At 41.2% G+C, this 13,222-nt stretch overlaps 1 long non-coding RNA gene across 1 annotated transcript in view; it reads right to left on the bottom strand.

Moving 5' to 3' along the window:
* LOC138068196 (uncharacterized) overlaps positions 1-12,794 on the bottom strand; it is a 45,258-nt gene extending 32,464 nt beyond the window's left edge. Inside the window, exon 1 of the long non-coding RNA XR_011142890.1 lies at positions 12,468-12,794. This is a non-coding gene — a long non-coding RNA (uncharacterized lncRNA). The remainder of the gene's footprint in view (positions 1-12,467) is intronic.
* Positions 12,795-13,222: the final 428 nt, after the last annotated feature.

Genomic DNA, 13,222 nt, shown 5'->3' on the forward strand with positions numbered 1-13,222 from the left:
TTAAAAATGGGACTGGGAGCAGGTCTGGGAACCTGATGCCTCGTCCTGATCTTTTATTCATTTACTTTAAGGCAGTTCTCTTGAATTGTGCCTTTGTTCTTCCAGCTGCAGAATGGGAACAGTCTCCACTTACATACTTTACAAGAGCATTGCGAGGATTCAGTAAAACTTCTAAAGCACTATATGAACCTTACATTAAAGAGCTCATTATTTTAATATGTTAATAGTAGGCTAATAGCTGAGAATTTGAAACCTGGATACATGTCATTTAAAGAGGCAGGTAAATTATTCTCATTATATATAATATGTTACATTTAGCCTCTGTCTATCCTTAGATATTCATGTGAATCAGTCAATAAAAATGAATAGGACAACAGTCCTGTGCATTACAAATAGTATCCAGAGCAGTTACACCACCGCAGCACTCAGTGAGCTGATGAAGGACTAACGGAGCTTGCCATTTATCTGTATGGCGTTTTGTTCATGCACGCACACACACGCACACGCTCCGAGCAGCACTGGGAGCCTTCCCTGGCAGATGTAGCTGTTTCTTAGACATAATTCAATGTGCTGCGCTTGCCACCTGCTGGATGCAGCCATAAATTTCGTGGTGTCTCTTCCTATGACAAGTTTAAGATGAAAGACTCTTTCCCTGCCTCCTGATGGATCTGCAGATCCTTTCCTATGGTGCAACTCCTACAGAAATAGCTGCTTCCTAGATGGATGAGTTCGTTTTTAAACTTCCCTAGGAAGGGGCTAAGCAAGCTTTACCCCATCACCAGCTGATTCTTTTGGTCACCAACATCCAGTGTCCCAGACCATCACAATAGATGGTTCGTTTCCAAAATGGTGGTTGCATTACTACAAGTGCCAGCCAGTCCAAGGAGAAAACAGAAGCAGATTTGTGAAGTGCTATCTAACTATTCAAATGAAAGGACTCATTTATCACCTGGAAGAAAGAGAAGCAGAATCAGTAGTGACCGTGATAAAAATGACTGTATTACAGCAGAAAACAGAAGTTAATGACTTTGATCACTTCAGGCCTGATCCTGCATTTTTAAAAGATTGCACATCCTAGCTGCTAGTGCCACCTGTGCCTGTCTGCACCAGGGGGAAACCAAGGGCACGCGCACTTGGCTAGGAGGCTGCAGGAAAGGCAGGAGGGAATTACAGCTGGTGTGCTTTAAACAGAAGACTGACCTTGAATTGATAGGCAAAGCAAGCAGAAGGCAAAGCTGCTGTTAAATAATGTTGGAAAGTTTTTGTTCTCCTCAGGGCAAGGAGAATGGTCATCAGCTGCCAAATGCAGTGGGTCATAGGGCAGTGCTTGCTAAAACTAAAAGCAAATTAGTAGATGCTGAAAAATAACCACCTAAATCCACAGATTAAACTCTGCAGCAACTGTAGCTGTGAGGCAGCAAAGTGAACTCTTGTAGAGCAGAGAGTCAGCATTGCTGGGTACAGCCACGTGCTGCAGCTCCAGGCACCCCGCAAAGCCCCGAGCTGGCGGCTACGCAAAGAGCCCCCTTTTCCCTCAGCACACCCGCACCACTTTCAACATGCACGCGGCTGCAAAAAACGCAGGCACTGAGAAACACCACGTTGCTCAGCACTACACTCCCCTGCGCTCTACTTGTTGAAAATGCTGTGCTGGAGACCTGCACACAAGGCGCACAGAGCAGCAGCACCATGGAGTGCAGGATCAGGCCTGTCCAGTCACACTGTGCCATTTCAGCACTTAGGTCTCATTGCTCTCCAGCATGCAAGAGGCAAAGACTTGTTTTCTGTGTGTGCATCATCTATAAGTAACAGATAAGAGCAGCAAAGATCTTCCCACTTCTGGGTACCAATTACAGACACCGGCCACTGTTGTGTGACCACTACAGAGGGGCAGGCAGGAGACGGCCAGAACATCCTTTGGGGCAAGATCCTACTCCTTGCCTACAGGAGCATTTGGCTCTCACTGACCAAAGAGCTTGGGGCTGAGCCTTCCTAATTCAATACAAAAATAAGAACTAGTTATATGTGTTTAAGAACAAACTCCTACTAGCTTAAAGAACACACAAGTTAATTAAGATGCAATAATGCGATACTATTTTAAAAGAAATATCCCAAGCACTTTTCATTCTCTGAATGACCAAAGAAAGATACTTGACAAACTCCAAATCTCTCCTTGTACTCTCCGGGTGTGGGAACTCAAACCAATGTTCATGGGGACAGCACACAGCCCTAAACACAGGAATAGCTTTATCTGCTCCTATTCTATTACGATTATATTCTGTTGGCTTGTTTGAATGAATACTTCCTCTCTGCTGGCAGAATAGTTTCTAAATCACATTGTGTTTGACATATACATGAATAATATTTATTTCTATTTATTGTACAATAATACTTAATATGACTCCTGTTTCATGCTGTACTCTTTACTTGCTTGCCTATTATGGACCTACCCTAAATCATATTTTATAGATATTTATATATCTGCACTGATTAGCCTAAATTCCAGCAAAATCATCACAGATACAGTGGAGATTAATTTGGCTCCTTAGCTTAAAAATTTCCTCATGTTCACAGAGTTAATCAAGATGTTGCAGAGTAAATATCAGGTCAAAAGTCCCTTTCCTTAACCAAAATCATTATTTAGATGATGGTTCTCATCATCTGCTTGAAACTGTGACGGCAGCAGAGAATGTAGTGCAATTTCCAGGTTTGGTTCAGTTTTGCTTGCATAGCTTCAGCAATGATTCATCTTGCTGACTGCCTTTCTAAATATACTGAATTGCAAATATTCCCAGAGAGAAGTTTGCCATGGAAAGGAGTCAGAAATACTGGAAAAAGGCAAAATAAAAGAAATGATAAATCCTAAAGCAGGGACTTGCTCATTTTGAAAATATTTAGTGTTGTGCTGTATATAAACAGTCTATTTTATTTTTGCATCAGATTAAAAAAAACATAAGAAATATTTCTGCTAAGCATTAAGAAAGTTTTGAGGGGTTCCTTTAGTTTCTTAAAAACATCCTGTCCCTTTTGGAATGTATCAGACCATTCTTACCCAACTCGCAAGGTCAGGGTCTGCAGCTCTGCTCCTCAGCATCACCTTGCAAGCTTGGGGCACATCAGCTTGCGCAGAGCGATGAGGTCGTTCTGTCAGTCATCGAGCCCGCTGCACCAGCGGCCTCGCTACCAAGGCTGAACTAACAAATCCTGACTGTTCATGGCAGAGCTGTCAAGCTCATTGTCACTGCTGACTTCTGCAGATGTGGCTGGACACGCAAACGGGTGCAGACCATGTTTAAGAGCAGCATTACATGATCCTTTTAGCGCACTAGCGCAGTGACCTGCGGCTTTACAAGTACTTGTTAAATTCAGCAACAAGAACTAGATGTTGTTTTCTTTTAAATATCTTTGTGCAGTCACAATTTGTACAGTGGTGAATGTTTTCTACTTCAATAGAAATAGTTTTATATTGTAATTGTTTTACTACTGTTGTATAAGAGCATAACTTCTACTGTCTGGAGTATTACTACAAACAGATGTCGTCAATGGGTAATAGTTTTCACAAAAACGTCTCCACTGCTATATTAATCCACTGAAAATAGAGATAAGTGTTTCTGTCTCATTGTAAGTACTCAAGCATTATCGGTATATCTCTAACTATTTATCTTAGGCAATATCATCCGTACTGAAGTACCTTGTTTAATGTTGTAATATTTTGTACCACCATTCCTCATTCTTTTTACTACAGAGTCTAACCCAGCTCCCACTGACCTCGCAGATGAACAGGTTGTGTCTGCAATCCATAATGGATAACTTTGGAGAGAAACTCACCTAGCTCTGCACCAGCTAACTCCAAAATTGCACGCAGAACAGAGGGTCAGCAATTCACTCGTGTTAATCAGCTTAGCTTGTTCTGGGTTAAGTTTCTTTGGACTGGATATTTAACAAATTGCTAATTTTCCTATATACAGCTTTGAGTTTAAAGGCAGAATTTAAGACATTTCACTTCATTTAGTTTCTACAGCTATCTTAGGGAGAGATTCACCCAGAAAAGCATGCCAAATATAGGGCCACATTAAATTATGCCCAATTAGTCCTGAGAAGCCACACTCAGGCTACCTGTCCCAGCATATTCAATATAAACTGAATAACCCACCCCTTTCAAATAAGCTTTGCTTTCTTCTTAAGCAGTGCCACTTTATGCAGTGTGGATATCCCCCGGTGGGTTCAGCGAAACTAGGATCAGGTTCCAGCATCTTTACAGTTGTTGGGGTTTTTTGTTTTGTTTTTTTGCCAAAAGGGTGGTAGAATGGAAGAAATATTTCCTTTTCAAATATGTACAAAAAAATCAAATTGAATTTAATCCTGCGTATCACTAGCAAAGCCACCTCATACTCAGTTTTGTAGTGTTGCACACTGGAGAAGAATGTAAAACCGTTATAGGCTTGACATAAAATATTTAGAAATTAAGATAGTTATCCAGTAGGTAAGCTGTATGTATTTTACTCATTCTTCTACTCTATATACTGGCAGTGCTGTGATGCTAAAATCAAGCATGAGCGGGGTAAAAAAAAGGTTGTTAGAACAGGATAGAAGACAGATTGCTACAGAACAAACGAGAAAATTGCAAATTTATTTTCACTCTGCAGATAAACTCTTTTTTTTTTTTTTTTAATAAAAACAAAGTGAACCAAAAAGATTTTCTCTCATAGAAGGAAAAAAAGAAGCGTAGAAAGCAAAATACTGGAAGATTTTATGTTGGGAGCTTATGCAAAGATAAGGGAGGAAATCCCCTCTCCCCGTATTTTCAAGTGTCTCAAACTAATATTCTCAAGTAAATGTAAACTCAGCCATTTTTATTAAATCAAATGAATAGCCAAAAGATTTTTGGTGAATGAATGTGTATGAGATATCAGCGGCTGATGTGCCGCTATTGACAGTTCTTTAAGGAAAAAAGTCACGTTATTCTTTATAAACCCATCAGATAATTATATGGCCAGGAAAGGAAGACAATATACTGCATATAGACCTATATCACCTTTGCCTACCTAGCCTGAGCTTTTCCTCTTCCTTAGTTTATTACACAGTACACAAACACAGAAAACAAACCAAAAGATAAAATAAATTCACAATATATTATATGTTATAGTACTATATATGTTTATATATAATTTTGCTGAACAATTTTGGAATACTAAGGGATCTAAAATAAGTTTGTTTTCACAAGTTTTTGTTCATTTATCAAATAGCTTTTATATATATACATATATATATAGAGAGAGAGAGAGAGCTTTTATAAGAATTCAGTTTTGCACTGTAAAAAACCTTCAAGGTCGACAAAAGTTTGCAGACCTGAAGCCCTCCTTCTGTCGGGGGGGACCTATAAAGTGAGGGAATGTGTATGATTTGCAGGATGCCTTTCAGGGACAGGGTGTAAATAGGTATGTACATGAGATGTAATTATGTCTACTAGACGATTGTGAATGTTTTTGTGATTTTTTGTGAAATTTAATTAGATGATTACTCTAAATAAAAATGCAAAGAATCATGCAGAAATGCATGCTTTGTTATACACTGGACTGTATTGTACAGTCCAGTGTGTATATATGTTTGATATAGGGATGTGCTGTTTCTGATATTCTTGAATTTCTCTGAGTATTTATGGTAACTTTCTGTATGACTTCAGTTTTTACAGAAGAGTGGATAACATATGTCACTGCGCTGTTTCAGAGAAACTCACCAAGTTTTAGACAGGTTTATGTCTAACAATGATAATTCTGCAACAAAGTAACCATTTTTCACAGAAACATTATCTGTAACAGAGCGATCATATTTTGAAGTGTGGAAAATATTAAACAACCTAAAACGCATTTAAATAAGTGATGGTTCAAATTAATCTTCACATCACATGGTTGCTTGTTTCTTCCAAGTTTTGTTTCTCAAACCCAAAGTAAAGGTGTTTTTAGCTTTAGCTCCCAACATAGGTAGCAGAACAAAGAAAGCAGGTGGTCTGACAAGACTGCTGGATCCACATGGAAGTGTACGTTATCTGTATACCTCATACCCCAGAAAGTCTGAAATTGTAATGCAATTTTTGTTTTGATCAAGAAGGCCTGTGAATCAATTTCGTGTTAACTAAAGAAAACTTTAAATGTTTATTAGAAAAGTACACTGTACTTATTGCTACAGTGTAAATAATCTCCTACCAAGGATTCCTACATGCTTTCCCCTATACTTTAAGTATCTAATTTCAGTATTCCTACGGCACTCGCTTCTAATGTGCTTATCAAATAAATTTCCAAAAGCTTGGCAGATAGCACAAAACCACCTTAATGCTCAATATTGTGACACACAAGTAAGCATTGGATTTAAATGGGAAACCTGAATCATGACACTGTCAAACGCTAGAAGAGTATACAGTACATTTAAAAACAATCTAAAGTCATTCCCATTTTGTCCTCTTACCTTCAGCCAGGGGAAGACTGCAAACTTTAGTATAAATTACACGCAAGATAAATTTTTCCTTACACTCCACTGCTTATCTTGGAGTCGTTTAGAGGCTAAATTTTCTGCCAGCTTAACTCAAATATTTTAACAAGGTTATTCCATGACAGAATAGGCCTTTATCGCTCTTGTGATAGTATTTGATTGATGATCTGCCTATGTCACAGGAAAGGCTAATAGATACTGCAGAGCTCCATAACTTCCAGCCACAAGCAGATCACCACCACCGAACATCCACACTCGCACAGAGCAGTACTGCATTCGGCGCATGTTTAGGCGGTCCAGTTGCACTTACTGCAAATAAAATTTACTCATGTGGCTCAATATAGCCACAGAGGCAGTGAAATCCTGGAATAACTCTACTGTAGATAGGGTCTTCCCTATATTTCATCTACAGTCATGCCTGCATTATTTCATTTCCTGATAACATGCGATACTTAGGGCTATCTAGCATGTATAATGTCTGTGTCACTGCTGCACTCCAGTGTGCTGCAAATATACACCAAATGCAGTGTGGCGTGTTTTTAGGATTGGCAGAGGCTTGTATTTAATTTACTGTATCTACAGTTAGTTTGTTTTCTCTATTATATGCTCATTCCCTAATCTGCAGGGAATATTCCATGCATAGCTGTTAAGTCTGCTGTAACAATGGAGGAAAACACATGGGACAGTATTAAGGATGTGGTCTATAACGCATTGGTTTTAACGTGCATTTTCACAGAACACAAAGGAATCTAAGACTTTCTTGGTATGTTTTAAGTTTGGGAAACATTTGATTTCCCAAAAGTGCTGTGCATTTCTTCCAGGAGGTCACTATCAAGTTGGAACAAACAAACTAGCATTCTTATGCACAAATTTATCCTAACTTAATCACAATTTAAAAATCTAAACTAGTTCCTTTCTATTATTCAGTCTGTTGACAGCATTCTGCTGGCAGTCTCTTCAGTGTTTCTTTCTCCTTCAGTGGACCTCTCTCAGTAACAGGAAATAACATTTTTTAAACACAGAAGAAAAAAATGTAAAAACAAAAATCCAAAAATTTGAAGAAGGGTCAGCTGCAGATACAGTTCTTAGAGCTGCATGGCACACTAGTATTTTCAATACAGTGAAAATTAGTAGATTTCAGAGTAAGAACTTGTCTTAGCTCCCTTTAAAAGGGGGGAAAACCTGTCTGGACAAAGCGAGGCTCAATGTTACCTCAGGCTGTTTGAAAAGTAGAAATGCTCAGGCATGGCAGTAATTAGAGGCAGACGTGCATTTGAGTTTACTTTAAACTCTTTGACTTAGACTTTAAGATCCCACCTTTTAATAGCAAGCCTTGTCATTGATTTAGAGCAGTGAAGTCAAAGCAGTTCCGAAAACACGAGCCATAAGCCTATCAAACTTGTTCCAGTGAGCAAACATAACAGTCCAAACATCACTCCTATGATTTCTGTACTGCTCCACTGAAATCTATTTCTCTTGTTTCCATCTAAAATGGTATTGTGGTATGGACATAGTTATAATTTCTATAGCCTATAAAATGAGACTTTGTATGTAAGACTACAGGAAAAGAACATGCAATCACCTGCAATGCACAATATAAGAGAGATTTACCTATATGGGGACTGGTACTGTGGCTTGTGAAAGAAGTTTATCCAAAAATCATGAACTGTTTCAATCCTGTTCCCACCGACGTCAGTTGGGATTTTACTGTCAGCTTGAATGAAGAGAGATAACTAAGTCCTGAAAACAGCACATAGAACCTTTAATTTTAGGTGGGGGGGGGGGGGGGGGAAGCAAAAATACATCTGAACAATCACTTTGTCTCCTCTTTTATACATATGAAAATATAGCATGCAGCCACAAGAAAACTACTTGTATCTTCATGGGATAAGCACTGTGCAAACAACTGAGCTATGCAACACAAAACAGGTCAAGTCAAAATGGTGGAGCCAGGCATTGAATTCATTTGCTTGGAAAGGATGCATTAAATACAGACATGGCAAGCTAAGAAATATAACAAAAATATCAAATATTTTATTCCTTTTTGCTATAAGGCACTTCCTAGCTATCATCCTTTTTTTTTTTTTTTTAAAATAGTGCATAGCACTTGTTTGTGGCATATATTAATCAGGAAGTTAACCTGATGTTATTCTGTCTCAGTATCAGAGAGTTTGAAATAATTTGCATTAACACCATGTACAGTGTTGCTTAGTAACAGAGACAGTGGAATAAAGCCATAAATTGGGAGGAAGAAGATGAGGTGGGAGGAAATCACGGCAGCATAAAAACTTTTATTGGCACTTAAGCCTTTTTCTCCTCTGATTGAAGCAGAACTCATGAAACAATTACAACCCCATGACAAAGGCTGGTAATGATCAGCCCTCAAGAACGACTGTTATTTTCTGGCAGTTCAGAAGCTGTTTTTGTTTATTTCAGGAAATGAAACATAAAATTTTTTTTGGACTATCCAAAAATGAAGAGACAGATTAGCGCTGGGTAATTATCCAGTGCCAGCATTTCACAAACTCCCACTGTAGAATAGGAGACTTATGTAATAATTTAGAACTGTAATTAATTCTTGTCACCCAAGCAGAGTTTTCAAAGTAATAATATGCACTTCAGTACCCAGTACTTACATTGTACTGTACAAAAGCGGAAAACATATAACCCAATTATAGTGAAGGAATTATTAGGGAAAAGGCTGTTGGGAAACAATTTTATTAAATTCAGCCAGATGCACTTACAGAAAGATAAGTGTGATAAAAAAGGGGGGAAAAAATCAGTACTATAATAAAGTCTATGCTATGTGAGGTCTTTCAAACACTTCAGTAAAATTTGTACCCTGATGCAGACAAAGATTTAACTTTTTCTTAGTAGCTAAAAGTTACTGCTACTCAGTCATGGCATGTGAAGCGTTGTATGATCTTAATCCAAGAGGAAAAACAAGATCTGCATAAAACAGAGAACACTTAAAACTCTTCATAGCAGGGACCATAGTTCTGACACATCATCACATGGATCAAGTCCCTTCCCTGTCATTAACCTATTCAAAAATCACAAGATATCCCTGCAGCAACTATATCTTAATATACTGCTTTGCTTAACTGCTTAATGCAGAAAAGCAGTATTGAGAAATAGTCTGAAGTTCCCCCCCCCCCCCGCCTTTTATTGTGATTGAGCCTCTTCTAAATGAGAAAACAAACATCATAGTCTCTTGTTCTCCTCTTCACAGGGTCCTCCCAGTTAATCTGTTCCTTATCCAGGCACATACTTCTTTTGTTCCCAAAACAAGGCCCTGTTTCTTAGTCTTTTTAATGACATTAGAATCTTGGCTTTCATTTCATCACATTATTTCAGTTATCTATTCCAGGTCTAACTGTAACCCTAAGCTCCCTAATAATTTGCTCAAGGCTTCAGAGAGACAGTGGCTTAACTCCAAACACCTCTTCAGAGCTATCCACCTGCATGCAACCAGAAGCCAGGTAGAAACGCAGCAGGCCCCTTTCCACCCAGCCAAGCAGATAGATCTCTCAAACGGGCAAATACTGCAGGCCGCTTTGTCCAGGAGAAAGAGAGGGGATCACCTATGCTCATGCCATTGATTTCTAGAACAAGCAGGGTTTTCCTGTCCCACTCTTTCAAGTGAGAGCATGGAGCTGCATACAAATAGGAGAGAGCCCCATCAGAGCAGAGCGCCGCAAGGACACCGTGCTCAGGCATGCCTAGTGCCACATGTGGTCTTTTTCAGCTGGCTGCCCTACCTATGACAGGGCCTGTGTTCTTGGCAGCAGCCCCAGGTCCGTTGCAGGTGGTATGCTCACCTTGCACTAGCATGAGGCTGAACTCCTAAGTGCCTCCTCGAGTGCCTGGACTTGCTCAGTTCAGAGCTGGGACATCCAGGCAAGGTTTGCATACCAAAAAGGCAGCAGTACAACCACAAATAGATGGAGGGTTAGGACCTCTAGCATACTGTATAGCATCAAGCACAAGTTCCCCAACTGATACACATGGATTACACATTACTCCGTACTAGCATTGCCTCCGAGTGACCCATCTGTGAGCGACCACCTCAATAACACTGCTGCCAGCACAGCACCAGTGTATTCCCCCTCTCCCCAAACCCCTGTACTTTTTTCTTATTCAGTCTTTATCTATCTGCTTTCTTTCACCTTCACTTCACCTTACTTCTTCTGGATGATCCTCTGCACCCTATTCCCTCATTTATTTTTTCCTCCAGGCTCAAGTGTACACTACAATGAGAAATAATAACTATCTTTTAAAATCTTTTGAATTTGGATTTAGAATTCAAACAACCTCATCCTTTTCAGCTCTAAGAAACATAAAGCAATCATTTTATATAATCTGTGATTTCCCTATCCTCTTTCAACCCACGCTTCACCCATTTCCCCTGCTTTGTTGCTGACTTTGTTATGTCTAATCTTAGAATGGAAAATTGCATGGACTCGTTTCTTATCCAGGCATTTGCTCTGTAACTTCCTGTGTGCATTTATGATGCTAAATAAAAAGCAAAACTATAAGCTGGCATTTACCTAATTAAGAAACCCCAAACCAAGATAGCATATGTTTGAAAATCCTGCTTCAGATATACCAGAATCACCGAGCCGCCAGACAACTACATGAAAAATGAGAATTTCTTTTTAGAGTAGATTCTGAGATAAGCTCAGACACTCTCTAGTTATTTACCTTTTGAAGAAGTCTTACTATGTTTAAAAACCACCACAGCTTAAACACACTTTCTGATAGTCATTTTAAACCTTTCCTTTGATGTCGTCTCAAGAACAAGGAAGACAGAAGGGCTGTAACTTCTTCTCAACGTGCATTGCTGCCTTCGCGTCTGTGTAACATGCATTTAGAAGCCAGGACAGAAAAGTACTACAGAAATGCAAAGCATTACAGAAGTAACAAGACCACGTTCAGGCTGACCTGGCTTTTGTATAACCACATTGTACGCCCTTCACTCTTTGCTACTAGAATACATTTCCTCTCAGGCTGTTTCAGGACTGAAATAACATAATACGATCTTTTGACCACAGACCCTTTAGGATAGCTACTTAGTTTACTACATCACACCTGTCACCCTGGTATCAAGGGCATCCACAAAGTCTCAACAAATTTGACTTAAAGTTTCACTGACGATTTATAAAGTACTCCTCAAACACAAGTCTCCATTAAGAACGCGACTGTGAACGACAATTCTGTGCAAAGCTAGATACACAAATAAAAATAAATCAAGCTAAGACATCACCACATGTGATTTCCTGAGGAGGAAAAAAACCCCAAAGGATTTCCTACACTGGGAACAAAACAATGAGAGACAATCTGTGAATTAACACTCAAATCCAAATATAAGGACTTTATACACCAGAGGAATCACCTCTCCCCCCGCCCCCCACACCAGAACTTTTTAAATAACATAAGCGCTCTTCTTTATCTCCTCCCTATTGAAAAAAATATTTGTGGTTTGCCTTCAAAAAAAAAAAAAAGGATGAAGCAAAACAGATGGTGGAGCGCAGAGACCAGCGCGGCGCGAGGAGCAGGGGTTTGCAGGCTCTCCAGCGTGCCATCCCCACCGTCGGCCGCCAGGCAAGGCCTCAGCGCGACGCGGGCTGAGCCCAGCTGCAGCCCGGCCGCCCGCCCGGGGAGCGGCCCACGTGCAACTGAGATCAGAGTTTGGCCCCGGGTTTTCTTTCCCAGCCCGACGAGCACAGCCCTCGCAACGTGAGTCCTTGCAGGCGCTCAGATAAGACGGGCAGACCGCGGCGTCGCTGCCCTGCCGGCAGAGCTCGCCTTCCCTGCCCGCCCACCCACCCGCCGCGGCTCACAAATGCCACGTTAGGGCGTCCATCAGGACGATGAACATGAAGCGCTAACATCTATTCATGTCGTTCATCAGCCAGCGTTAAGGGAAAAGAGCTCTTTGTAAGTCTGTGATGCCAAAGCTCACCAAATTATCAGCTTACCCTCGCTGGCATCCTCTTGCCTCCGACAGCCGACGGCCCCCGAGGCCGCAGCGCTCCAGCCTGCTGCGAGCCCCCTCTAGACCACGGCGCATCCTGCACCCACACGCCTGCTTCAGCGCGGGGCACCTGCGCCAGCCCCTCGCTCCCCCAGCCCAAGGAGCTCACTTTCTGTCCAGCACAAGGCCCACGGAGGTCCCAGCTCACTCAGGTGCACCCCAGCACGGACGAGGCCACAGAGGAGCCTGAACCCCTCGCTCAGGGCTGCCTCGGCCATGCCGTGGCAGCCCTGCCAGACCGGGCAGCTGCAGTCTCCCTCACTGCAGCCTCCTCCAGCCACTGCCTAAGCCAGTGCCAGGGCCCTGCCAACACTAACGGCCTTAACAACCCTGCCTAGTCCCACCTGCGGCCTCCCCGCCCCGGCCCCGGCCCCGGCCCCGGCCTGGCATCAGTCCTCCAACAGGTGTTTCACAAGAAATAATTAAGATCGATACTCTTGAACTACCTTAAGGTAGATTTTAGTCTCCATCAGATACCTTCCGGCATCATGAGAAAGCTAAGGTGTTGTCATGCCCTCCGAATCTGTGAATCTTTGTGGAGCTTGCAATTTCCCCCAAAAAACAGCTTACAAAAGCTGATGGTGGAATTTACCATTCAAAGAAGTCAGGGAAAACTCTGCTCCATGCTGTTTGTTAGTACGGTCTGAAAGAGGCATGAGTCATGGCGACATCCTTATGATGGATCCCTTGTGTTTTGGA

Source organism: Struthio camelus, chromosome 9 (genome assembly GCF_040807025.1).
Source record: "Struthio camelus isolate bStrCam1 chromosome 9, bStrCam1.hap1, whole genome shotgun sequence".
NCBI lineage: Eukaryota > Metazoa > Chordata > Aves > Struthioniformes > Struthionidae > Struthio > Struthio camelus.